At 52.0% G+C, this 27,429-nt stretch overlaps 1 pseudogene; it reads left to right on the top strand.

Annotated features, from left to right (window-relative positions):
* Positions 1-27,429, top strand: part of LOC146813394 (olfactory receptor 1f45-like) — an 81,196-nt pseudogene that overhangs the window by 372 nt on the left and 53,395 nt on the right.

Here is a 27,429-nt window from a genome sequence, read left to right as displayed (position 1 = left end):
GGAAAAACTGACCATGGAGGCAGAACAAAAGAAGGCTGAGGCAGAGAGAACCTTAGGAGGAGAGAAAAAGTTTGTTGGTTCATGAAATGTGTCTTAAGGAGCTGGACATCTAGGCCAGATAGGAAGGGTCCAGAAGTGATGGTGGCAGTGTACCTACAGTTCCCTCTGGGGACAAGAAGGTCCACATTCATATAGTACTGGCGCCTGACTTTGTTGTTGGGAATGACATTGACAAACGGTTTGAAGCTTATGAGGTAGCTTTGCAGATGCATAGGATCCCTGAGAAGGATTGAGAGGCTAGCCTCTAGAAGCATATCTCTAGTAAGGGATGCCCCACTTGCCCTAGAGAAGGAGGACAGGAAATATGGTCCAAAACGTGAAAACTATAGGCAAACATTTAGGGGCAGCCAGAAGCTGACCCCCCCCAACTTCTGGTGGATTGTGTAGATTCCTTTTGTAAAGAACCTGATGGTTGGATAAAGGGCACTGATGTGAAGGTTTACCAGGGGCTGCATAACTTGATTGCATAAGGGCACAAGTTCAATCTTTTTTTGCAGATCTGCAGCAGCACCTGATTGAGAGTAAGCTCACTGTTCCTCAAGAAGCTTGCTAGGGAGGTGGACCACTGGCTAAGCACCAAGGTCCATAAGAATGTCCCTGGAAGTGACCCCAAGAAAGGTGGTTCATGTTCATGTTCATGAAACAGAGAGGTGGTTCTGGTGGGGGTTCGCCTAGGGTGCCCCATTTCCAACCCCTCTCCTTTGATTTTCTCAGCTACGACACAAGCAGGGGTTTTCTTCCTGTCCTAAGAAACCACCCATTGCTAAGACCTATACAGGGGTGGCCACTATGGCCTTAATGGAAAGTAGTCCCAGGGATATGAGGTAGATCATGCCCTACTCTTCCTTAATCGGTGGTGAATTTAGAGGGTAGACTTGTGATGCCCAGGGCAAGGTGAATGGAGTCCCTGTCACTGCTCTGAGGGACAACCAGACCTGTTAGACCATGCTAGTAGAAAGGCTGGTGTCTTCAGAGCTGTACACTGGTCAGTTATGTGGAGTAACTCAGGCCCAAGGGCAGGATTTTTTCAGTTCCATGGCACTGGTATCCCTGGAGGGGGTGTGGGGAGGTGACCCTGAGATGGTTCAAAGTTAATCCCCAGATGCTTAATGACTGCATTCTGGGGAATGAGTTGCCATTTGTGTCAGGAGAGCTGGGAAGGGCAGCCACCCTGGGTGCCTTGCAAGGTCAGATTTGTGGGAGTATCACTCCCAAAGTAAGGGTAAAGAGGCCTAAATAGAGGGGCGTGGCCAGCTTTGGAAGATGGCGGATGCCTGATGCGGGAGCTCCCGGGCCGATAACTCTCCCATATCCCTCAGTATAGCACATATCCACGCTGAGACTATGTGCGGCTGAAGCGTGGAGGGGATCGACAAAATAAAGCAGCCCTCTGTGAGCGCAAACACAAGAGCGCTACACCAGCGAACGGGGACCTGACCTGCGGCCGGGCTTTGAACTATGCAGGGTTGCCAGTTGGGGCCTAGCACTGCCGGAGGAGATGAGGTGCCTCTGGTGGTGGCACAGCCACAGGTTTCCTGGAACAGCGATTCACCGCGTCCGGAATAGCAACCCTGGTGCCCGCAGGCGCCAGAGGGAACGTGCATGGAAAATCACCCGAGCTGACTTCCATGGCACCCTGGAATCAGAAGCCGCACCAGACAAAGAAAAGAAGGTGAGGCCTAACCATGCAGGGCGTCCGGAAGTGTGGGGCTGAGACCCGACGGAGCCTAACAAGGTGGAACTGGGCTGAGTGCCACTCCTATTGTGTGCTGAAGGGCTGCATGCACTGAAGAGAAGCCAGATGCCCAGATAATACCTAGAGGCTCTCTGTTTAGGTGACAGGCTGCGAAAGTGTGCCACTGCCCTGCAGAACTGTGAGAACGGATACACAGGATGCAGAGGGTACATTCCTGCATAATACACAGCCCGTCACGGCCAATACATCTAAGGAGCAGCAACGCATAATGGCAGTGTGTGTACGGTGCAGTAGACTTCCTGCATGGTCAAGTTACAGAACATTCTAGCCACCATTTTGTGTGCCGAGTAGAACCATAATGGGAAGTCCGAAAGGATAACAAGCGGAGCAGGGTCCAACTGGAGACTCTAGTACCAACCCAGTGAGGGACTCGCCGCTAACGCAGGAAGAAATTCCAGACAGCCCTACGCAAACAGATCTACCCCCAGATAAATTTGACATTATATATGCATTGATATTCCCAGCCAAGCTCAAGATCATTCATGACAATGCCAGTCATTTTTTCGAGGACGTGGAGACACCCTGGATGTGGATAGAAGTCAATTTCCCGAACTTGGCGATAACACAAACAGCCCCGAAAGTTAAGCCAACGCCGTAGGCGCACCAAGCAGTGGACAACTAAAATACAAGGACTAAGGAATGAGAGCGTGCCTACCCTGGGTCAAAAAATAGAAAGTAGGAGAGCGGAATTGCAAACTGTGGTGACATTAAGGACAACAGGTGAAACCATCAGACGTGACTCGTCCTCGGATGGAATGCCAGCAATGGACTTGGAGAGTAGCCAGCCTCTATTTCCCTCTTTGACACCACAGACAGCCCGGGACTGTCTGTGGTGTCATTTGTCCTGTGAATAAAATCACAGCACAGGACAAATGAAAACAAAGTATGGCTATGGACAGATATAAGCCCAGAGGCGGTAACTGGCCACTGTTGATACATGTATTGGCGCGGATGTAATTTCTATGTTCTAAGTAAGATTTTGTGGGGGAGCTGGGGGGGCGGGCTCCGGGCCAGGGATGTGAGGCCACTTCTTCCACTTCTCTTCTTTTTCTCTCTCCTCTTCCCTTTCTTTTAAACCCTCTTATACTTCTCTTCTTCCTATGTCCTATTCAGTCAGTCAGTCAGTCAGTCAGTCAGTCAGTCAAAGGCTTTATTTCGATAAAAACATATCATAAAAGCTTTACAATTAAAAAAGAGTTTAAATTCATTTAGGTTAAAATCCAAATTTTTCAATAAGAGAAAGACATATCATAAATAGATGTTAAGAACGGATTAAACAATTTCTTTAAGCCTTTTGCTTCTGATGCGCCATGCCCAAGATAGAAATTTTGATAGGGCGCAAGCATACAGAGGGCGGGAGTCAGACATTAAAATACGTAACGCCTCAATGTAGTGCCTAGTACCTAAGGAACGGCACAATTGCTTAAGCCATCTTCTTCTTGGGTATACATACTGTGGGCATTCAAATAAAAAATGGGCCACAGACTCTTGTCTAGATATACAAAAAGGACAAAATTCAGTAGTCTGGGCAGGGGGATTCCACCGGGAAGTAAAAACATAAAGTGGGAGAGTCCCGGTCCTAAATTTAAAGTAAAGAGATCTATCAAAAGGACTCTCAATAATGTCAAGATACAGTTCCCGGATCGGCTGATCCTTGAATTCCAGAAAGTCCTCCGTGAGTCTACCCAATGTACAGTTCGTGTTTCGTTGGGTCGCAATCCAATTCCAATATAGAGACTTAAGCGTAGCTTTCGGGGGGGAAGACCTGTTTTCCCATGCTGCGCTTAGCCCCAGATTGCACAAGAGGATTTTCATGTCGCTCAGCCACTTTATCTTGTGCCATCCGGGGAGTGACATAACTTCGGAGAGGCCTTTGGCATATTTAGCTAGTTCCGGGACTCGCCATAGTCGGGCCCATAGCAGTAGAGGGCGAAGTTTCGCCAGGTCATTAATAGGACGACATCCTAGATCGAGCATCAGTGGGGTCGTGGGAGTACCTTGAGGGAGTGACATGATGGCCCTACAAAACTTTCTCTCAGCTCTTGACAACTCGCTAATATTGCATGAACCCCACAGCTCGGCCCCGTAAAGAGCAGAGCTGACTGCCCTTGCTGCATAGATTTCCATAACAGGGGCTATAGGTCTAATAGCACAGGAGCGCTGTTCCTTCAATAGGGCCCCTGTTACCCTCTTGTGGGCTAGCAACATCTTGCATAAGTGGGGGGCCCATTGCATATTATGAGATAAGCGGATCCCTAGGTAATCAAACACATCCACCCTCCCCAAAGGTACGGCATTTAATTTCAAAGGGCGCACAAGTTTTTTGGGGGGGTTCATCACAAGATATTTCGTTTTGTCAGTGTTGATTACCAGGCCCCGTTTAGCGCAAAAGAGTTGGAAGTTATTTAGTAATTTTTGGAGGCCCATAGGGGATTTGGAGAGTAAAAGGGTGTCGTCCGCGAAGAGGAGGGTAGGGATACGTATGTCCTATTCCACTGTACGTACATCAGAATGCTGCCCTTGAACGCAGCACAAGAGAGTTGGCTTGTGGTGAGAGGGTCCACGGCTGGCGTACCTTCCCGCCTAGCGACTGCAAATAGAATGTTAGAGTTGTCGCCGTTACTGGCAGCTGTTTGGTTGAGCACAAGTTTGAGGTTGGACCGTAGTATTGGGGTTGTTTGTATTCAAATAGTTAGAAGTTACAAGGACACACATTTGGGCACAATGCAGGACTTGCTGGGAAAAAGAGCGAAAACACGTAGGCAGACACTAGGTATCATACATAATACAAATGTCATTACGATCATCATATAAAGTAAGTTCCACACATGGAATGTGCAGGGCATTGGCTCTATACATCAATCAATCAATCAATCATAGTACTTATAGAGCGCACTACTTACCTGTGAGGGTCTCAAAGCACTGGAGGGGAGGGGGTGCAGCTACTGCTCGAAGAGCCAGGTCTTGAGGAGTCTTCTGAAGGTGAGCATGTCTTGGGTCTGCCGTAGGTGGGTAGGGAGGGTGTTCCAGGTCTTGGCGGTGAGGAAGGAGAAGGATCTTCCGCCGGCGGTCTTTCGTTGGATGTGGGGGACAGTGGCGAGGGCGAGGCTGGCGGAGTGGAGCTGTCGGGTGGGGGTATAGAAGCTGAGTCTGCTGTTGAGGTAGGCCGGTCCGGTGTTGTGGAGTGCTTTGTGTGTGTGGGTGAGTAGCTTGAAGGTGATCCTCTTGTCGAAGGGGAGCCAGTGGAGGTCTCTCAGATGGGGGTGATGTGGCTGTGGCAAAGGACGTTGAGGATCAGTCGGGCGGAGGCGTTTTGGATGTGTTGCAGTCGTCGTAGGTGTTTGGCCGGGATTCCTGCGTAGAGTGCGTTGCCGTAGTCCAGCCTACTGCTGACGAGGGCCTGTGTCACCGTCCGTCTAGTTTCAATGGGGATCCACTTGTAGATTCTGCGAAGCATGCGGAGGGTGTTGTAGCAGGAGGAGGAGACGGCGTTGACCTGTTTCGACATGGAGAGGGAGGAGTCGAGGATGAATCCTAGGTTGCGTGCGTGATCGGTGGTTGTCGGCGCTGTTCCCAGCGTGGTCGGCCACCAGGAGTCGTCCCAGGCCGAGGGGGTGGGTCTGAGGATGAGGACCTTTGTCTTGTCCGACTTCAGCTTCAGTCAGCTGTTCCTCATCCATTCTGCGACGGCCATCATTCCCTCGTGGAGGTTGGTTTTGGTGGTGTGCGAGTCCTTGCTGAGGGAGAGGATGAGCTGAGTGTCGTTGGCGTAGGAGATGATGTTGAGGTCGTGCTGGCGGGCGACTCGAGCGAGGGGGGCCATGTAGATATTGAACAGCGTCAGGCTGAGGGAAGATCCCTGGGGTACGCCGCTGATGATGTTGGTGGCTTCGGAGCGGAAGGGAGGGCTTGTGAGGGTGGGATTGGCGCTGGGGTTGGCGAGTTCTTTCACGATGCTGAAGAGCTCTTTGCTGTCATGTGCGTTGTTGTCCAAGCGGGTTTTGAAGGAAGATCTCTTGGCAAGTCTGATGAGGTGGTGGTGTCTGCGGGTGGCGTCCTTTTGGGTTGCGTGGTTGTCCGGTGTTCATTCGTGGAGCCATTTCTCCTCCAGTTTCCGGCAAGTACGTTTGGAGATCTGGAGTTCTTCGGTGATACATAAGATGTATCGTATCCATGCACAGCTAAACAGACGTAAGGCGCAAATAGTCTTTATACAGGAGACACATTTAAATGCAGCTGAGGCCGGTAAACTCCAGAAAAAGTGGAGGGCCAATTACAAAACACAACATATTCTGCGTTTGCAAGGGGTGCAGTGGTGTGGATAAGGGTGGGAGTTCCTTTCAACCTCCTAGAGCAGTGAATAGATTGGGAGGGCAGGTATGTGCTGTTGAAAGGGGAACTCAATGGTTAGGCGATGGTGATGGGTAGTATATATGCCCCAAATACAAAGCAAGAGGGGTTCCTGAAGAGAGTGAGTGCTGCCCTAGCGGATTGGGTACAATACGCATGGATACTGGGGGAGGGCTACAATGCAGTACTGAACATGCAACTAGATAGATCACACCCTCCACTTAGGGGAGTAATAACAACATGGCAGGCCAAGACACTGGAAATATGGGTACGAGGGTGGGAATTGACAGACGTATGGCACAGCAAGAGCGCAGCAACGCGCAAGTATTCTTGAGAATAGATCACATTTTATGCTCCCCTGACCTACTTACGCAGGTGCTAGATACTGCGTATATAGGGAAAACTGTATCGGACCGCAACCCAATGGAGCTTACAATCGAATGGGGCCATGTCCCCACCCGAGTTCCGACGTGGAAATTTCACCCCCACCTACTAGAGGACGGCACCTTTAAAACACAAATATCGAGCACCATAAAAAATGACTACTCCCAAAATGCCGACACTGCCTCTTCCCAACTGATAGAGTGGGATGCGTTTAAAGTGGTGGTGGGGGGCACAACCATTGGAGCAGCAATAGGGGAAGACAAACAATAGTGCGAAGCCTAACGGAGGTAGAATCGCAGCTTGGGCCTCTAGAAAAAGAAGAGGCAGAGTCCCTGGACAGAGCAAATAAGTTGCAAAAGGTGCGTATAGCCTATGCGGAGCTACTTGAGAGGCTGCGCGTGTTGAACTATAGAACGTATATCCAAAGAGCCCATACAGAGGCAGATAAACCAGGAACATTGTTAGCAAGGATAATACGGGACCACCCCGCAACCCCAAAAACAAGGATCCGATACCCCCATGTGGTGTAGTAGACACTCAACTAGCAATAAATGAGGCATTCCAGAAGTACTATAAGCACATGTACAGAGCCCCTGCACAGACACACACACAGGAGAGTTGCTTTTTTCTCCAGGGAGTGAGTTTGCCTGCATTGGAGGAAGCAGACAGGGCAGAACTGCAATCACCTATCACAGCGACCGAAATCCAGGGAGCAATCAGGGACCTGCCGTGAAATAAAACCCCAGGGCTGGATGGTTTTCCCACAGAATTTTATGCAACATATGCGAAGGAGTTGGCACCCAATTGGAAAATCTGTATGTGGCGGCGCTAGGAGAGGGTGCACTACCCCCGAACACAAACCAGGAGTTGGTGATCTCTCTGCCGAAACCTGGGTGGGTTGGCACTCACATTACAGCATTCAGACCCCTATTACTGTTAAACACGGAGTGCAAAATACAGATAATATCTTAGCATCACGACTGTTGGCATATCTCAACAAAGTAGGTACATGCAGACCAATGTGGGATTGCACCACGCAGGAGCACAGCACACAATGTGAGAAGGTATACCAGGTGATGTGGGCCTCTGTAGACCACCTCCCAAATCGCGGGGTGTCTCTCACTGGATCTCCATCAAGCGTTTGATACGCTGAGTTGGGAGTACATACTGATGGTGTTGGGCAGGTATGGTATTCCCTTGGCATACCTAAACTGGGTCAGACTATTGTGCAGCTCATGCAAGATCAGGTACGTATGTTTCCAGAAAGTATGCAATTTATAGGGGCACTAGGCAGGGATGCCCACTCTCTCCCATGTTTTTTATATTAGCGTTGAAACCACTAGCCCAAAAACTTCACACGTCAGCCCAGGAATGGGGCATACCTGTTGGTCCGGCGGTCCATGCTGTGTCACTATATGTAGACGATATAGTACTATACACTGGTGAGGTGTTGGGCTATGTATACATTTTGATAAATCAATAGCATTCTCTCTTAAAGAAACCAATGCACCCCACATGATCAGGTTCGGGGATAATGTTGTGCAGATGACCCCAACCACATTCAAGTACCTAGGAGTGAGGATATACAATACACAACAGGCTACGCCGGACGGCAATATTCAGAGCACGATTGCCGCACTACGGTCACAAATAGCGTTCTGGACAACGCTCCTGTTTTCCGCCACAGGTTGCCTAGTGTTGGACAGGCCACACAACGGGCTTGCTCCCTCCCCGCATGACAGGGCCCAAGCCCCGGCCCGCCAAGCGTGACCCACAAGAATCACCCGCACCCCGTCTCCCGACGGAACTCCTGCCCCCGGACCTCCATGTATCACGGGACCGAGCCACCACCGGCTCCCCTGGCCGGATCAAGCCGCCATCTTGGGCCCTGCGCCACGAGGCCGCGTGGCCTCGACCCGACCCTAACCCTGGGCCTGGCCGGCCCCGACATCCCGGCACCACCATCCACCCAGGAGGTGAGCGGACCACTTGGCAGGTCAATGGGAGAACGAAGCGTCAAGGGCTCTCCCCCGCCAGGTGCCGATCGCCTCCAGCTCCCCCAGGCACTGGCTCCACCCCCTGCTGGGTGTCTGGACACCTTCATCCCGGACCCTCCGACCTCCAAGTGCGAGGGTCCGGACATCAAAGAGCGCCAGACCTATAACTAGGGCAGCTCCAGAGCAGGACGGCAGTTGTATCCTGGAGTCGAGAGACACCGAGAAGAACTCATCCTTGACGGACTACTGGCGCTGCCGTAGCCCTGCCTTGTGAACTATCGTCCTGCCTGCTGGCGCTGCCGCGGCCTTCTGCAACCACCATCTTCGCTGGGACCTGCTGGCGCTGCCGCGGCCCGTTGGAACAACCATCTTCGCTGGGACCTGCTGGCGCTGCCGCAGCCCGTTGGAACTACCATCTACGCTGGGACCTGCTGGCGCTGCCGCGGCCCGTTGGAACTACCACCTTCACCGGGACCTGCTGGCGCTGCCGCGGCCCGTCCAAGCCCGAACACCGAGCTCGAGGATTGTGAGCTACCCATCATCGCATCTACCAGATTGGTAACCAGACTGTCCCGCTACCCTTCTCCCCAAGCTACGAGACTATAATCGAGGGGACCCCGGAGTCCAGACCTCCTTGTACCATTCCATCGTACCTCAAGAAATCGCTTATAAAGAAGTTAAATCTTATCCTTGTGTGGTGTACCTCTGTGGGGGGGAAGTTACTTGTCTGTACGATCGCTGGAGACGGCTCTCCCCGGAGACCTCTCCCCTTGTCCTCGGCCGACCCTCCCGGTCCGTCTAACATTGGTGGCCAGCGGCGCGTTCCGAATCAACGCGTAATCGTACAGAGAGTAGCTCACCCCACGACAAACCACGATGTCAACCCAAGAGAGCGGTTCCACCGAGAAATTCCAGATGGATAAATTAGAAGAGTATAGCCATCGTGAACTTAAACAATTCTGCATGGAACTAGGCATTGCTACCACCGGCCTGAGTACCAAAGACGATTTGAAACACGCCCTTGAGTCGTGGGCGGGAACCGGGGCCGCCGGATCCCCCGACCGAAACGGGGTAGCACCAGAGGGGAACGCCACAGCTCCCGAGGAGCGAGGAACGGGCCTCTCGCAGGAAGAGATCCAAGAAAGAGAAAGAACCAGATTACATGAGTTGGAAATGGCGCGACTCAAGATGGACGGTGAACTGAAGTTAGCCGAGCAGAAACTAAATCTAGAACATCTACGGCTCCGAGAAGAACGAGAAGAAAAACAGAGACAGAGAGAGCTCGAGGAAAAAAGAATAACACTCGAACACGAGCGCAAACTGGCGGAAATAGAACTTCGGAAACAGAATAAAGAACCGGGGGTGCCTGAGCGACCGCACACCCCGGGAGCAACCGAGAAAAAAGTCCACATCCCCAAGGATGTTGTCCGAGAGTATGTCCGAGAGGACGACATACAACAGTGGTTCAAAGCCTACGAGATCGCCATGACCTCCCACCGGATCGACCGGAGTGATTGGGGAGCCGGACTATGGGGGAGGTTCGTCAACGAAGGCCGCGATGCCCTATTGCAGCTCCCAGATCACCAGATGTCGTCCTACGACCACATGAAGGCTGCCCTCCTCACCCGCTACGGCCTCACACCCGAGATGTACCGCCAGAGGTTCAGAGACTGCACCCGGATCCCGGGTACAACTTGGGTGGAGTACGTCAACTATTTCAGCCGAGCCTTCGAGGGTTGGATCAAGGGGAGCCATGTAACGACCTACGAGCAACTCTTTAACCTTATGGTCTGGGAGCACCTGTCGAACAACTGTTTCGTCGAGCTCAGGCAGCACCTCCTCGACAGTAAATTGACTGACCCCCGGCAACTCGCCGCCGAAGCTGACCGATGGGAAAGCACCCGAGTGGGCCGGAGAGGACCACACGAGCAAAGCCGAAACAACCAAGGCCAGCACCGTCCCCGGGGAGGAGGAGGAGGCCAGGGGCGAGGGAGAGACACCATCCCGGCAACACCCGTGGCCAGCACCCCAACCCCGGCCGGCCGGGGCAACCCCCCGATGCGCCCGGGGTTCCGAGCCAACGTCACGTGCCACCGATGCCAGCGAGTCGGCCACTACGCCAATGACCCGAGCTGCCCGCAGAACCAAACACCAAGGCCCCGCCAGGTAGCTGCCGCCGCCCTGGGGGAAGAACGACTATCAAAGGAACAGGAAGAATATGAGCCGGCCCAGCAAGAGTGGGAACCGGCCGCCATGGTTCTAGCGTGCCTAGGGGGAGAGGACATGGTCCCGCGGGCTCCCCTACCCGCCAACACCCGGAAATACAGCCAGTGGGTGACCATTAATGGGCGTCGGGCCGAGGCCTTGCGTGACACAGGCGCCAGTGTGACGGCCGTCCGCTGTCACCTGGTGAAGCCCGAGCAGATCCTGCCGAACATTCTCTGCCCCGTCCGCTCAGCCGACAATTCCGAAAGTCTGTGTCAAATGGCCTGCGTCCCCTTCGAATGGGGAGGGGTCTCCGGCCTGTTGAAAGTGACGGTCCGGGATGATGCCCCCGTGGACTGCCTCCTGGGGAATGACCTTGAGAGTTCCCCGTGGGCCACCGTCGAAAGAAGAGAACACCTGGGGATGCTGGGCCTCCCGGACTGGGCCTGCGTAACCACCCGGTCCATGGCCGCCCGTGCCGTCCCCCGATCAGAAGAACCAGAATGGCCAGCACCTCCGCCCCCGGTCGCCCCCGTAGAGGACAACGACGAGGTCAACCCCCCAGAACCAACGGCCGAAGGGGTCGCGCAACCCCAGGACCTCCCCGGCCTGGCTCAGTGGCGTCAAGAAGGGGGGCCCACCCAAGAACAGTTCCGCCAGGAGCAAAAGACCTGCCCCTCCCTCGAGGGACTCCGCCAGCAAGCCAGCGCCCAGAGCGCGGGGGACTCCACCGGAACTCATTGGGTCTATTGGGATAACGACCTGCTATACAGCGAACAAAGAATCGCGGAGCTAGGGGCCAGTCGAGTGCTGGTGGTACCTCTCCGCTTCAGAGACTTCCTACTAACTCTGGCCCACGATGTCCCCCTGGCTGGACACCTAGGCCAGGACAAAACCTACAGTCGCCTAGTGACTCACTTTTTCTGGCCAAAGATGCGGAACGACGTCCTTAACCACTGCCGGTCCTGCCCCACGTGCCAGGCCAGTGGGAAGAGCGGCCGTAAGCTGAAAGTCCCTCTGCAACCCTTCCCAGTGGTCACCACCCCGTTCGAGAGGGTAGGAATAGACATTGTGGGGCTCCTGGACCCCCGCACGGCACAAGGACATAGGTTCATCCTGGTACTGGTGGACCACGCCACCCGCTACCCCGAGGCGGTACCCCTACGAACTGTAACAGCTCCGGTGGTTGGCCGGGCCCTAATGGGGATCTTCTCCCGGGTGGGCTTCCCCCGAGAAGTCGTCAGCGACCGAGGCACGAACTTTATCTCAAAATATATGAAGTCCCTCTGGCAACAGTGCGGGGTCACCTACCGATTCACGACCCCCTATCACCCCCAGGGGAACGGACTAGTGGAGCGATTCAACCGCACCCTCAAGGGGATGATTGGGGGATTGGAAGAGCCCCTCCGTCGCCAGTGGGATGTACTACTCCCGTGCCTCCTCTTCGCCTATCGAGAAGTTCCCCAGAAGTCCCTCGGCTTTAGCCCTTTCGAACTCCTGTACGGGCACCCTGTGCGAGGGCCCCTCAGCCTAGTCAAAGAAGGTTGGGAGATGGCCCCCCTAAAGACCCCTCCAGACGTCTTCAAGTACCTCCTGGCCCTACGCAATCAGACACGGCGCTTCAGGGAGATGGCCAAGGCGAACCTTGAGGCCAGTCAGGAGGACATGAAAAAATGGTACGATCACAATGCCTCCTCCGTCGAGTTCGAACCTGGTCAACAAGTGTGGGTGATGTCCCCCACCGAACCATGTGCCTTGCAAGATAAGTGGACGGGCCCTTCAAAGTGGTCGAGCGCAAGAGCCCCGTCACTTACCTCATCGACATGGAGACCCCCCGGAACCCCCTTTGGGTCCTCCACACCAACCGACTCAAACCACACTTTGTGCGCTCAGAACTCAGCCTCCTGATGGCTACGGACAGTGGGGCGGAGGAGGACTCCGAACCCCTCCCGGATCTCCTGCAGACTCAGGAGAGCGACGGTTCCGTGGACGGGGTCCGGCTCTCCGATGCCCTCACCCCAGAGCAACGCCAGGGCTGCCGGGACCTCCTGCTGCGGTTCGCTCCCCTGTTCTCCCTCACCCCCAGGATCACCCCTTGGTGCTTGCACGACGTGGATACCGGGGACAGTCCCCCTATCCGACACCGGGCCTACCGCGTGCCAGATCGGGTACGGGCCTGCATCCAAGAGGAAGTGGCCAAAATGCTCACGATCGGGGTCATCGAGCCCTCGGACAGTCCCTGGGCCAGCCCAGTTGTACTGGTCCCCAAAGCCGCTGCCCCTGGTGCCACACCTGAACTGAGGTTCTGCGTCGACTACCGGGGCTTGAACGCTGTCACCCGGACCGACGCTCGTCCTATCCCCCGAGCGGATGAATTGATCGACCGGCTGGGGGCCGCCCGCTACCTCAGCATCTTCGACCTAACAGCGGGCTACTGGCAGATCGGTCTCACACCCCGGGCTCAGGAACGGTCCGCCTTCTTGACCCCCGATGGCCACTACCACTTCAAGGTCATGCCCTTCGGCATGAAGAATGCCCCCGCTACTTTTCAACGTCTAGTGAACCAGGTCTTGGCGGGGCTCGAAGAGTTCAGCGCCGCCTACCTGGACGATATCGCTGTGTACAGCCGCCACTGGTCCGACCACCTCCTCCACCTCCAAGAGGTCCTGCAGGCCCTCCAGCGGGCCGGCCTCACGATTAAGGCCGGCAAATGCCAAATTGGTCAAGGGTCCGTGACCTACCTCGGGCACCAGGTGGGAAGCGGGCTGGTGGCCCCGCTGCAACTTAAAATTGCTGCCATCCAGTCCTGGCAGCCCCCCGTCACCCAGACCGAGGTCCGAGCCTTCTTGGGGCTCACCGGCTACTACCGGCGGTTCGTAAGGGACTACGGCAGCATTGTGGGGCCCCTCACGGGTCTCACGTCCAAAAACCAGCCGAAGCGGATTAACTGGACCCCCGACTGTCAAGCGGCCTTCGAAAAGCTGAAGGCCGCCCTGTGCACCGCCCCTGTGCTCCAGGCCCCCGATTACAGTCGGGAATTCATTGTACAGACAGACGCCTCCGATCACGGCATCGGAGCGGTTCTTTCCCAACTGAACCCTGAGGGTCATGACCAGCCGGTGGCCTTCATCAGCAGACGTCTCCTGGCCCGAGAACAGCGCTGGAGCACAATCGAGAGGGAGGCCTTCGCAGTGGTGTGGGCCCTCAAAAAGCTCCGGCCCTATCTCTTCGGTACCCACTTCCGGGTACAAACCGACCATCGACCCCTGCAGTGGCTGATGCAGATGCGGGGGGAGAACCCAAAACTATTGCGCTGGTCCATCTCCCTGCAGGGGATGGACTTCACTGTGGAACATCGACCGGGCCAAGACCACGCCAACGCAGATGGCCTGTCACGCTTTTTCCGCCTCGACGAGGAGAGTCCCCAGGAAGATGGGTGACTCTCCCCGCCTTCAGCTGGGGGGGACGCATGTTGGACAGGCCACACAACGGGCTTGCTCCCTCCCCGCATGACAGGGCCCAAGCCAAGCGTGACCCACAAGAATCACCCGCACCCCGTCTCCCGACGGAACTCCTGCCCCCGGACCTCCATGTATCACGGGACCGAGCCACCACCGGCTCCCCCGGCCGGATCAAGCCGCCATCTTGGGCCCTGCGCCACGAGGCCGCGTGGCCTCGACCCGACCCTAACCCTGGGCCTTGCCGGCCCCGACATCCCGGCACCACCATCCACCCAGGAGGTGAGCGGACCACTTGGCAGGTCAATGGGAGAACGAAGCGTCAAGGGCTCTCCCCCGCCAGGTGCCGATCGCCTCCAGCTCCCCCAGGCACTGGCTCCACCCCCTGCTGGGTGTCTGGACACCTTCATCCCGGACCCTCCGACCTCCAAGTGCGAGGGTCCGGACATCAAAGAGCGCCAGACCTATAACTAGGGCAGCTCCAGAGCAGGACGGCAGTTGTATCCTGGAGTCGAGAGACACCGAGAAGAACTCATCCTTGACGGACTACTGGCGCTGCCGTAGCCCTGCCTTGTGAACTATCGTGCTGCCTGCTGGCGCTGCCGTGGCCTTCTGCAACCACCATCTTCGCTGGGACCTGCTGGCACTGCCGCGGCCCGTTGGAACTACCATCTTCGCTGGGACCTGCTGGCGCTGCCGCGGCCCGTTGGAACTACCATCTACGCTGGGACCTGCTGGCGCTGCCGCGGCCCGTTGGAACTACCACCTTCACCGGGACCTGCTGGCGCTGCCGCGGCCCGTCCAAGCCCGAACACCGAGCTCGAGGATTGTGAGCTACCCATCATCGCATCTACCAGATTGGTAACCAGACTGTCCCGCTACCCTTCTCCCCAAGCTACGAGACTATAATCGAGGGGACCCCGGAGTCCAGACCTCCTTGTACCATTCCATCGTACCTCAAGAAATCGCTTATAAAGAAGTTAAATCTTATCCTTGTGTGGTGTACCTCTGTGGGGGGGAAGTTACTTGTCTGTACGATCGCTGGAGACGGCTCTCCCCGGAGACCTCTCCCCTTGTCCTCGGCCGACCCTCCCGGTCCGTCTAACACCTAGCCATAGCAAAAATGGTTATGCTGGCGCGGGTTACTGTACTATTTTACAACGCTCCCAATGCTAATCCCTCTGAAAGTATTCGGAGTACTAGACTCTTTGCAGACAGAGTTAATATGGGGTACAGGTAGGCGTAGAGTAAGCCTGAAGAAGCTATAACTTTCGACAACAGCAGGGGGAATGGGAGCCCCAGACTTCAGAGCCTGCTGCATGGCGAGTCAGCTGCAATGGCTCTCGTACTGGCTAGCTGGCCGCAACCTGCAGGAAATTGCCTTTACGCCCAGGCTATTGGCACAAGGGAAAGTGCATTCCTTGCTGCACCGCATGCACCCAATTGATAACACTGGGTCACCACTACTTCAGGTAGCCCTGCCATACTGGAAACAAGCACTGAGGTGCACACAGCCACGATTACCATAAGCACCAAATACCCTGCGTTTGGGACTCCCCATACCAATGGGAACAATCACACACGGCCAACTAGCAGGGTGGGAAGATGGAGGGAAAACCACAGTGGGGGCGCTATTCAACGAGGGAACCCTGTTATCACATGCACACTTTATACATACCCATAGCCTTCCTGATACCCTGTTTTTGCTGCATGCTGGGTTGGTTCATTACATTAAGAAGGTGTGTGCCCAGTATGGACAGGAACCACCAATAAACTAGTATATATGTTGCACTTAATGGGTAATGGTAGACACCTGACAAAGTGGCTGTATACAAGTATAAGAGAGACGCAGGCCTCCCCACTAACGGCTCTGTGAGCCAAATGGAACAAAGAGTTGGGGGAGGAACTAACAGACAGAGAATGGACATCTCTCTTAGCTTATCCTAAAGCGGTCTCACGCAATGCGCGCTTCAAGTTCATTCAATACCTGATAATGCAGAGGGCATATTTAACACCACACAGGCTCCAAAAGATGTTCCCTACTGCTATAGCAAATTGCCCTAGATGCACAGAGAGAGACGCAAACTTCGCCCATGTGCTGTTGTCCTGCCCAGCGTTGGCTGACTACTGTGGGTGGGCAGATGTGGAAGACAGCTAAAAGCTGTGTACTCGGGTTCTACCCACATTCAAAGGGATACAAAATGCAGGCGCGCCTTGCGAACCTAGCCTTAATACCTGCCAAAAGACTTATTACAAGGAGGCGGAAAGAAACAAGACCACCAAAAATAGATGCATGGAAAGAGGACGTAGAGAAATGGAGCCTAGCTGAGAGCGCAGCAATACGCAGGTAGGTACAGCGAGGGCATCATAAAATACCCATAGGAATGGTTTGGGATATGCTACGGGAATCCTTCAAATCATGGGACAGAAATACACAAACAACTGCAGTGTCCGCAGATGCTATTGCATAGATAGATGCGCAAGTCGCCCACACCGCTAATACACAACAGCACTGCAACTGTACTGCCCTAAGCCACAGAAACCACATGTAAAGGTACAATGAGCAATGTGACCTATGATCAAGAAGTGTAAAATGGAAATTGGCTCCTTGCAAATGTTTCCTGCCTGCTGCCTGCCAGTAATGTTATGTTTGCTTTTTTATTAAAGCCAGTGCAGATACCAATTGTGATGCCCAGTTAGTTTGGGTTGGAGGGCGGGGGGGACCTGGATTGTTTAGTATAATAGTACAAGTAATAGGAATATTTACCTCCTGTTATAACTATCGTATATAGTAGATTCGTGGTGGATAAAGACATAATATGAGGAGGACAAATTTTGAAAATGTAGGATAATGCCAAGAGGCAGCAACTTTATTACAGCATTGTAACTGTACCACTCGCACTGTGATATTTATACATGTGCACTCATGCCATGGGACAGATACCAATTGTAACAGCAAAGTCTGCATATAAAACTCAATACAGTTTGTTTAAAAAGAAAAGAGGCCCAAAAAGAGTGGCGAGGGAGCAAGGACTCAATGATGACTCCAGTTTAGCCCCAGGGTACAGACTCTGGGCTGCAGAACCAATTTCAGGCTACCTCAATGCTTTGGGTTAATTTAAATACTTTAATCTCATTTTGGAAAAGTGCAATTTTTGTAATCTTTTGGGGGGATTTATTGCTGCTTTTTAAATTTAGCAGTAGCACTTTTTGCACTCTTCATTCTACTGTGGACATGCCGTTTGTTGCGGAGAGAGTGCCTGTGTGCTGCCTACTTGCTGGTTGCAATTCTGTGCTGATTCATTTTGGAGTGGGTTAGTGGTCTAGGCATCTCTGCTTACTCTCCAGAGATGCCTATTTAGGGCATATGAAAAACCAAACATGCAGTGGGCTCGCGCAGCGGGTACACCATAGCGTGGCAAAGGCAAGCCCATCTGCCCCTGTCCGAGCCTGAACATCTGCTGCCTCCTTATCAAATCTAAACTACTCCTCTGCAGAACTCCATCTCTACTCTGACTCACTCCCCTTGTGCTGCCCTGGCAATTTTCCTTCTAACTTAGAACGTCCCGTCTCTTGTTTAACATGCAGGTTCTCCAGTTCCTTTATTCCCATTCCACCTAGTGCTGTTCTAGCGGCTAGTTCCATACCAGTTAACTCCCAGAGCCCAACCTCTATAAAGAATCAGAAGCCCGAATGACTATTCCCCCTCCCAGACCAGAGAGACCAGACCAGGAGGAGGCGTGGCTATCGCTTTCAAAGACACAGTCAATACAGTAGTATTTGAGACCCTGTAAGCGGAGTGGGTACAAATGATTGTCTTTAGAATTTAGCTCTCAACCACCACTTTTTATAAGGGTGATTTAATTTATTGGCCACATGGTGCAAAGAGAGACTTCAGTTAACTTCTAGCACAATGCATCAATCCTCACAGTTTGGCTTCCAAGCACTTTGTAGTTGTAGGGGATTTTAATTTCCATGGAGATGTTAGGCTTAACTCAGATCGTGGTGGGTTCCACCCACTTGGCAGGTCATACCCTAGACCTAATCTTTACCAATTCTCTTTAGCGTTGGTATGACTCTTCTTTACCTCTCCTTTGGATGGATCATTCCCTAATACATTTTCATGTCCCTAACGCAAATTAACCTGTGCCTCCCAAAGAAGAGACCAGGCAGGCTAAAAGACCATGGAAATCTGTCTCAATGGCCTCCTTTGCTATGACATTTACTCCCTCTCTATTGCTAGTGCCGTAGACATAGACAATGCTTTAGGCAGCTTCCATGGCTCTCTCACTCAGACCCTTGACCTAGTAGCACCCCTCAAAAAGTCGTCAGTTACCCCCAGAAGAAACAATGCACCCTGGTTTCTGCCGAACCTGAAACTAGAAAAATCTATGTGTAAAAAGCTAGAAAGGTGATGTCGTAGGACTAAATCCCTTTCCATTAAAGGAGCACTAAAACTGCTGCTTAAGGCTTATCATCATAATATGAAGACTGCCCAGAGAGATTTTATTACAATGAAAATTGAGCTAACAGGAAAGTCCACAAAAGCTCTCTTTAAAACACTTAGCAACTTTATAAACCATGTGCCTGTGGTGTGCTATCCCGACTTCTTATAAGTTCCTTACTTTTTTGTATTTTGTTTTCTTTCAATTACGGCTGTTGGTAACATGTGATTTGGACAAGATCCAAATGGACGTAAAACAACTTAAGAAAATCTTTAATTATAGTGCTTGGCCATGAAGACCATGTAAATTATTCTTGTCCACATGATGCCTCCCACACTGTGCTTAAGAGGTGTGCTATCTTTGACCAAGTGGAGAGGTTCCCACTGTCCTTGTCCTATTGTGAGATAGATTTTAGGAGCATTGCTTGGGAGATGCTAATAGAGCCACTGGGGCCAAGTAAATAAAGAGGCGGAATGGGAGGGATGGAAATAAGGACACGGGGAGTGGGGCCTGTGATATAGACAAGATGGGAGGAAGAGAGGGAGAGACATGGAGAGAGGAATATAAGAGAAAAAGCATTGGCATAGCCAATAGGTCTCGCTTTTGGGACCTTATAAGTATTTAGTTATGCAGCACAATATCCTTAGTGCAACAACATCAACTGTTGCATGGCTAAACACTTATAAGGTCCCAAAGGCGAGACCTATTGACTATACCAATGCTTGTTGTTTTGAGAATCTGGTCACCCTGGTTACTGCCAATGCCCTGCCTCTTTCTGTCAATATCCTAAGGGAACCACTCAGAACTTTAATCTTATACACACTGTAGTGACGGGCAGCGAGGAAGGCCTGTGCGCTGTCCAAAAATCTATTACATAAGCTGTTGAGATAATAATGTTTCACCGCAATATTCAATGGGCCACCAGGTGGCAGCAAAGGCTCAGTTTTCAGTTTGATTCACAGGAACATGTTTAATTTTACTGTTTGTTTTGTTTCATGGGCAGTCTAAATGGTTCACCTATTACAATTGTAGATTTTACGGCTGGCTGTGATGTCCTTGCCAGAAGTTTATTTAGTGGGTGTTTGTGTGTAAATCTTTTGATCAGAAGGTGTTTTACGAAATGTGCGTGTGGCGCCTTACCAGTACATCTAAATGTATTTAAAACACTGTAGTGATCTGTGTTTTATGTTCGGTATATGTAGAAACATTTAAACGTATGCAATGTGATTCTAGCACATCGACAATTTTGTGCGCTTTTTTTACGCATACAAGTGGCTTTCTGAATTGCGATTATGGCGTAAAATATACCTGCCATCCAATCAGCGTGTGCGCTGCCTCGGCTCGGAATCAATTAAAAACAGCAAATCGCCATCCTCAATGTCTTTACATCACGAGACCTCTGTCGTCTGCCTTAGAATCTGGTTAACGTGTGCCCCACGTCTTGTCTTTTTGTTCAAATTCATTGCAACCTTTCGAGACAAATTAGATGCCGCAGAGCACTTACAAACCGGCATGTAATGCAAATAAAGAATTAAATAAATAAAGTTACCCGTCCAAACACTGAGGCACACTGGACGGGCTCACGTGCATAATGCGTTGATTGATGGCTTCCGGTCTGTGAAGTGTTGATTTATAGACACAGCATCAGGTGTGCTAATGAGTCAGCACAAAATTAAGAAAGCACTGACTGTCTCAAAGGGATGTTTGACTTTCCCTTTTGGAGTGGCAGTGCTCTATGCTCCGATGTGTTTTCCCTGCATGTAAATAAATGCACACTATGTTGCCAATACAGTCTCGTGGATAGCTCCCATCTTGAACAAGAATGAAATGGCCGCACGCGAGTGGTGCGCATGCGCCGGCAAAAGTGAAACAAGAAAAGAAAAGCAAGCACGCCTTGCGCTGCAAGTTCAACAAGCAACAGTACATTAGAGAGGCGGGGCGGGGCACTCGCACTTGTGCGCGTAACAGCAAGCTGGTGGCTGACATTGGCAGCACTTTAAAAACCCGCTTACTAAATGTCTCGCCAGAACAGCGCATGCACTGGCTCTAGTCTAGCGAGACCTAAAAAGGAACAAGGAAGCGTGTTTGCACCAGAGGATTACCTGTGCTGTGAATTGTTCGGGCACATCCATATTTGGTACCATAACTTTGTAGGGTTCACTTTTTCACAGTGAAATGCCGTTGTCCAAAGGATAAAAGTAGAGTTCTATATTTTGCCCTGGCGGAAGCCATGTTTATTCCAAAAGTTGAACTTGACCTTGAATATGAGCGCAAACAAAACACCCATGGTGGAAAACCGCTGCACAGGGATGTTACAGACAAGCCAAAAATGTGGGGTGGTGGTTAAAAGGGTGAGGTGGTGGCTAAAACAGTGAGGTGGTGGCTCAGTTTGTACAGCTTAGTGATATGCACCAAAAAAGCCAAAACTTGTGAAAGAAGAGATAAATGAGGAAAACCTAGATCTGTTTGACTTGACAATGACATAAGAAGGGGCAGGAGTGCATGGGCTCTAATACAAGCAAGGATACCCCCAGTGCAAAACAGCAATAATTGGAGCGTAGTGGGCATCTGAGGCCCAGAGCTTCGGTGCCATCCTATCTCTAACCCTAATAAACAGGCACCCCCTGCCCAGGGGAGAGGCGCCCTTAGTAGCTCCATGGGACTGAGCCTCCTTTGGGGCAAGAAAGGGGGCCTGATGAAGGAGGGGTCAGGTGACATCATCAGGGAGCTCAGGGAAAACCCAGTAGGTTATTTAAGGCCACGCCCCAGGGGTTTCGTCCTCTTTGTCCCCTTGGACCCCCAACCAAGCTGCAGGAGAGTCGTCGACGCAGCGTAGTTTCCAGGTTGACTACTGGTGGAGTGTAGCACTGGGGGGTTCAAGGGGGCCATGGCATAGTGGAAGCAGTGTTCAAAATGTAATGCGTCGTGTAAAGGGATGCCTCAATTAACACCCGGGCTCGAGCCTCATCGTAGGCGTGATGAAAAGATGCAGTGTTATTTCATAACTGTATTGGGTATTATTTAAGGGACAGAGGTGCAGTTGTTTGAGAAATGTAATTGCGATTATGGTAATGTTAGTTAGTTCAGCCGTTTTGTCGGAGCGATGGAATTGGGAGGAGGCCATGCAGGATGAGTCCGCATGTTGAGGGGGGTGGCTCAGTAGGCAGAGCAGTAGACTACGGTTTGGGGGGACCCGGGTTCGAGCTTCAGCATAGGCGAGATGGAGAGATGCAATCTGGCAGACAAAAACTGTAGTTAGTTGCCGCTGCTTCCGGACTACATGGAAGTCAGTTTGACATCAACAGTGTTAGAAATGGGATTTCTGGTTGGCTAGGGCTTGCGCCAAAGCCAGGCAGAAACCACCACTCTAGTCAGAGCAAGGAAGGTACACGCCAAAGATAACCCCTGCTCACCCCCTTGGTAGCTTGGCACGAGCAGTCAGGCTTATCTCTGAGGCAATGTGTAAAGCGTTTGCGCGCGCACCCAGCAACAACACCCAAGGCCCACCACAAAGGAAACTCCACACAAGGTATTATATAAAAATAACCTTTGTATTATACCAAACACATTAGATAAAAACACACACTTTACAATGTGCCAACAGGCACGGGCAGAATATACAAGGGATTATATATACAGGGGACAGGGCCACATGGACCACTGTCAGGAATTAGCACTTTGTAGAAATAGCAATTAGAACGTAGGAATAATACTTTAGAACATAGCACATACAATCACTGTAGCACTAAATAGAAAATGTAGCACACAACCAGTAACTACTGGTCACATGTAAGTACCACCTACGCAACCCTAACCACCTTAGGAAAATATTACGCAGGGAATCAGGACCTCACTAGTACCACCTGTGCTAGGAGTAAACAAACAACCACCTAAGTATCACAATACCTGTAGGGGTAATAGCACATTACACATGACGCATAAAAACACATTCAGAGGTGTAAACACATGGCACCTGACGCATAAAACACATTCAGAGGTTCAGGTTAGGAACAATAGCGCAAAACGTACATTCGCCACCACCTGTGGCAGTCCCTAGGCCAACTGGCCTTGTCGGGGCTCAAACACCCTGTGTCCAGCAAAGTCAGGGCGCGACTGCGCAGGCTGCGCAGACCAGGGCGCGCGAGGCACAACCTACACGTTGCAGCTGCCCACTAAGTGCTGGGCAGCTGGGGAAAGGGGCGTGGGCACCACTGTGCCCTTTAGAAGCAATCTGTCGCACTGGGAGCCTTCTCGGGGCTCTTTAAACAAGTAATTTGCCCCCAACGTTGGAGCTACACTGAGCTCTACGCCAATGCGCCTCGTGGGAGTCCCTCTGGACTCCACGAAATACTGCCCCCGTCATTGGAGCCTCGTGGGCTCTGAAATTAATAGTGTGCCCCTTTGGTTGGAGCAGCCCGCTGCCTTCCGGGGCCGCTCTGATCACGGGAAAAGTGCCCTCTACGTTGGAGCGCCACTCGTGCTCTGCAATGCTAAAGAATAATGCCCCCAGAAACGTTGGGGCGGCCCGCTGCCTTCCGGGGCCGCCCGCCTTATAAAAGAAATGCCCCCGTAAGGTGGAGCCTCGGGGGCTCTTGGACACGTCTGCCCCCTTCGTCGGAGCCTCTCGGGGGCTCAAGAACAAACGAAGAACAAAGCCCCCAAACGTTTAGAGCATCTAAGCGCTCTAGAATAGAGAATACCGGCACCACGGAGCCCCCCGGGCCCTCCCCTACTCACCGGGCCGCTGGCAGGGGGACTCCGTTCCTCTCGCTGCCGGTCTGTGCTTCGCTTAGGGAGCCTCCGGAGCTCCCGTCACACCGGACTCTTCCTGGACAGTGCGAGGCAGCACCAGAGAGCTCCCGCTCCTTGGGGCTCTCTCGCTCTCTGTGGTTCTTCCTGCTTTGTCCGGGACAGCGCAGTGTAGGCTCCCGGCTGCTTCCTGGTTGCCACGCCCATGTCTCAAAAGGCCTGCCTGACTTCCTGGGTTTCGGCAGGGGCCGCGGCGGTGACTTTCTTTACGGTGGCAAAGAGGGGTGGGCTCCCTCAATGATGCGATATACGGCGGGGTGGGCACCCGCCGTAAGAATAACCAAATAAGCGGGGTGGGCACCCGCAAGCACACCACAATGCGGGGTGGGCTCCCGCTGGATCAAATAATTAAATAAGCGGGGTAAACGCCGGGTGGGCACCGGCTGGCAGCAATAAAGCGCTCCTGAGCGCTAAAGGCAAATCAAAGTGCTTCCAGGCGCTTAGGGACACAGATAAAGCGCTCCCAGCGCTTTAGGGCAAAATAATCCACCAAGTCCAGCAAAGTTCTTAGGAAGGTGGGCAGGGGGCAAGGCTGGGCCAGGGGCCAGCTCACTGGGCCCTCCAGGCAGGAAGGCAGTCCAAAGTGGCGGTTCCTCCTCGCCTCCAGCAGCAGCAGCCCCCCTCAGGATCCTGGAAGAGAACAACTTCTGTGGGGACACAGCCCCATTTTTATACAGTAAAACCCTTTGTTCTTGGTTCAGGGTGAGGGGGAAAACCAGTCGCAGCTGGTTGGGGAGCACCCTTGATGTGCTCAGCCCCTCACTCTATTCACTGGCAGGCTAGGGTCATCAGTCGCACCACAGGGGGCGGAGCCAGCATTGTGTGGGGAAAGCCCTGCCCTATTCAGGACCCAGGTGTACTCCTCCCACCCATCTAGCTGCTGATCTCCCTATTTACCACCGGGTGACTCCTCCTGACTCTGGGGAATCCCTAGCCCGTCACATGACCTCAACCAGCCAATCGCCAGACAAGGCACACATTTTACACTGCACACCGAAGTGCCCACTTCTAGAAGTGGCACTTCCATACTAGCTACACGCACGCCGCACGCATCATCGCGCAGCATTCAATCACACGAGTCCGCACATACCAAACTCGACCATGCACACCCCACGCATCAGGATCTACCAGGGACACATACATTCCCCATGCATTCCTATGGGAGGGCAGGCCTATCTCACCACATGCACTCAGAGGGCGCACGCACTTTACCCTGGGACACAGGGAAAGTGCGCAGAAACCAAAAACCACTATCACCAAGTCACCAATAAAAGCAAAAAAGTTTAGGGGTGAACCTGCCAGAAGGGCCAAGTCCAACAAACAGCTTGTAAAAAGCCCATTTGAACCACTTCCAAACCAGCATACATGCACAATGAAACACTGTTCCAGATGTATTAGGCCAGAAACATGAGCAAAAATGATCTGATAAGAATTACGGCACTTGGTGAAGTCAAGTTTACTCTTTTAAAGGACTGTTTTCGCTTTCTAAAACAGCGCACGATCCCCAGCCCTCGATACGGGCTATCAGTGTGAGGTGAACTCTGCCCACCCAGGCATGAAGAAACCAACTGCCAACAACAGGACAGGCCGTGCTTCTCCCTGGCGCAATGCTGGCACAGTATAAGGCAGGTACGCAGTCAAAATAAGTGTACACAATAATCCCTGGTCATCGAGCCACCCTCGGCAGACCCGTTAACTTCCAACCCGCTAAGGAAATGTGAAGCGGCAATGCTGGTAGAAGATGTTTACCTGAGGAGCTATTCTGGTACTGCGGCCCTCGCCGGGGCGATCAGCAGATGGGACTCCTCCCTCGAAGGTGCCTCACAGAGGGATCGGGGCTGGGGCAGCCTTCCCAACTACGAGCGCAGCTCCTCTTCCGGTTGTCGATGTCCTGCTCGGTGGGGTGCAACGCTGCCAGCGCTTCCTCGCTGAGGCGTCCTTGGTTACCCAGCAACGGCACGGCTTCTCCAGTGACGCAGTCCTCCTCCTGGAACTCGGGCCGGAGTGGTGATCGGCAACCGATGATCAGGGCGCGTCGTCGCTTCTCGACACACACTCTCGTCCCGCTAACGGGCCTGCGGCGGTGACACACACAGCGCTTTCGAGCTCACGGGCCTGCTGTGGTGAATCACAGGTGGCTCCCAGTATCCTGCAATTAGCTGGCAATGTAGACCCCACTGCAGACAACAGCTGTGCGCCGACACGCACACCGAGCTGTAGAGCTGATCCGTGGGGTCAATTAGGCGCAGGCAAAGCAGCCTCCGTGACAGACACCAGCTGGGCCCATGTTCAAACATACAACTTTGCAGGGCCGCTTAGTACAGCACTGAATATGGTGTAGAACGCGCATGCACCACTGCCATGTTTACATTAGGCAAGATGTGCGACAAAAAAAAAGTGCGATCAGGCAGGCGAAAACTGAAGTTAGTGGCCGCTGCTTTCAGACTACATGGAAGTCAGTTTGACATCAAAATCCAGTAAAAAGCCAGCTAACAGAACCAAATGTCAAGCGGCAGGAGAAACTATTGGCTGCTTGCTAACATATAAAGATTACTTGATGCCTCATAGAGGCAGCCCAAGCGCTGCCTATGCGAGACCTTAAAAAAAAATTCTACAGGGCGCAAGTACGATGCCCCATAAGCCTCTCTTCTTTACTACGGTTGATAAATTGAATGCATTTAGGGCATTACGTGGGTGAGGCAGCTCTCCTTAGTGGGCGCTTGGACAGGGGCAGATTAGTCCTGAGTGTAATCGGCTTAGTGGATTCATGGACAGTTTTTATATAGCTCTATTAAGAGTTTATCTACCTTCTCACCCCTTCCTAAAAATTATAAATCCTCGGTGTAATTACCGGAGTGTTTTTAGAGGGTCTTCTGAGAGTTTCAGTAATATGAGTCACTTGGGTGGAAGGAAGTTATTTTTGTGCGTCACTCTACGCCAACAATAGGTGCTAATTGTATCTAAATTCTCATATAGCTGGTAAAGATGACAACATATGGTTTTGTGAGTGGCTATATTTTCACATAATGAGGACTAAATACCACCCAATTCTTTATTGGACACGCGCAGAATAATCCTGAGTGTAATTGACTGAGTACATTCATGAACACTTTTTATATAGATCTATTAAGAGTTTATCTACCTTCTCACCCCTTCCTAAAATTATGAATCCTCGGTGTAATTACCGGAGTGTCTTTAGAGGTTCTTTTGAGAGTGTTGGTAATGCGAGTCACTCGGGTGGAAGGAAGTTATCTTTGTGCATCTCTCAATACCAACAATAGGCACTAATTGTATCTAAATTCTCATATAGCTAGCAAAGAAGACAACATATGGCTTTTGTGAGTGGCTATATCTTCACATAATAAGGGCTAAATACCACCCAATTCTCTAATGAAAGGTATTAATAAGTACCCCCTCTTGTAGATGCAACCAGGAAAACCATTATTCCTTTTAACCCTACAATATCTGCTTTGTGTAGAACTCGCTGGATGACTTGTGGTGCGTTAAGTGCATTTGTTCCAGTGAATCTGGGCTTGATGAACACACATTTGTGGACATCTTCTATGCCCTGACAATCAGGAGCGTAAACCTTTCTCAGCTATAAGCCTTCAGTACTAGGGCCATCCCTATTCTCTTTCCAAAAGAATTATTTGACAGAATAGAACGGATGTGTTCACGATTTCTCTGGGGATACCACCACTCTAGAAGGGCAATTAAATGGCTATATTTGCCATTGGAACGTGGAGGTCTGGCTATCCCACATTTTTATTTGTATTATTCAGCCTCGCTGTTTCAATTAATGGGTGTCTTGATTTGGGGTAGGATGATGGTGTCGGACTCTGCTTTTTCTCCATCTATCTATGAGTGGTGTTTGGGAAATTCAGCACAAGGGTTACTTTTAAAAGTATTAGAGCCAAGCTACTACAAAAAGACTAGGTTTAAAATTATTCAGGCGGCCTATGTAG

The sequence above is a fragment of the Triturus cristatus genome, chromosome 7, assembly GCF_964204655.1.
Source record: "Triturus cristatus chromosome 7, aTriCri1.1, whole genome shotgun sequence".
Taxonomy (NCBI): domain Eukaryota; kingdom Metazoa; phylum Chordata; class Amphibia; order Caudata; family Salamandridae; genus Triturus; species Triturus cristatus.
Note: the sequence above shows the minus strand (reverse complement) of the source record. Positions and strands in the feature narration are given on the sequence as shown.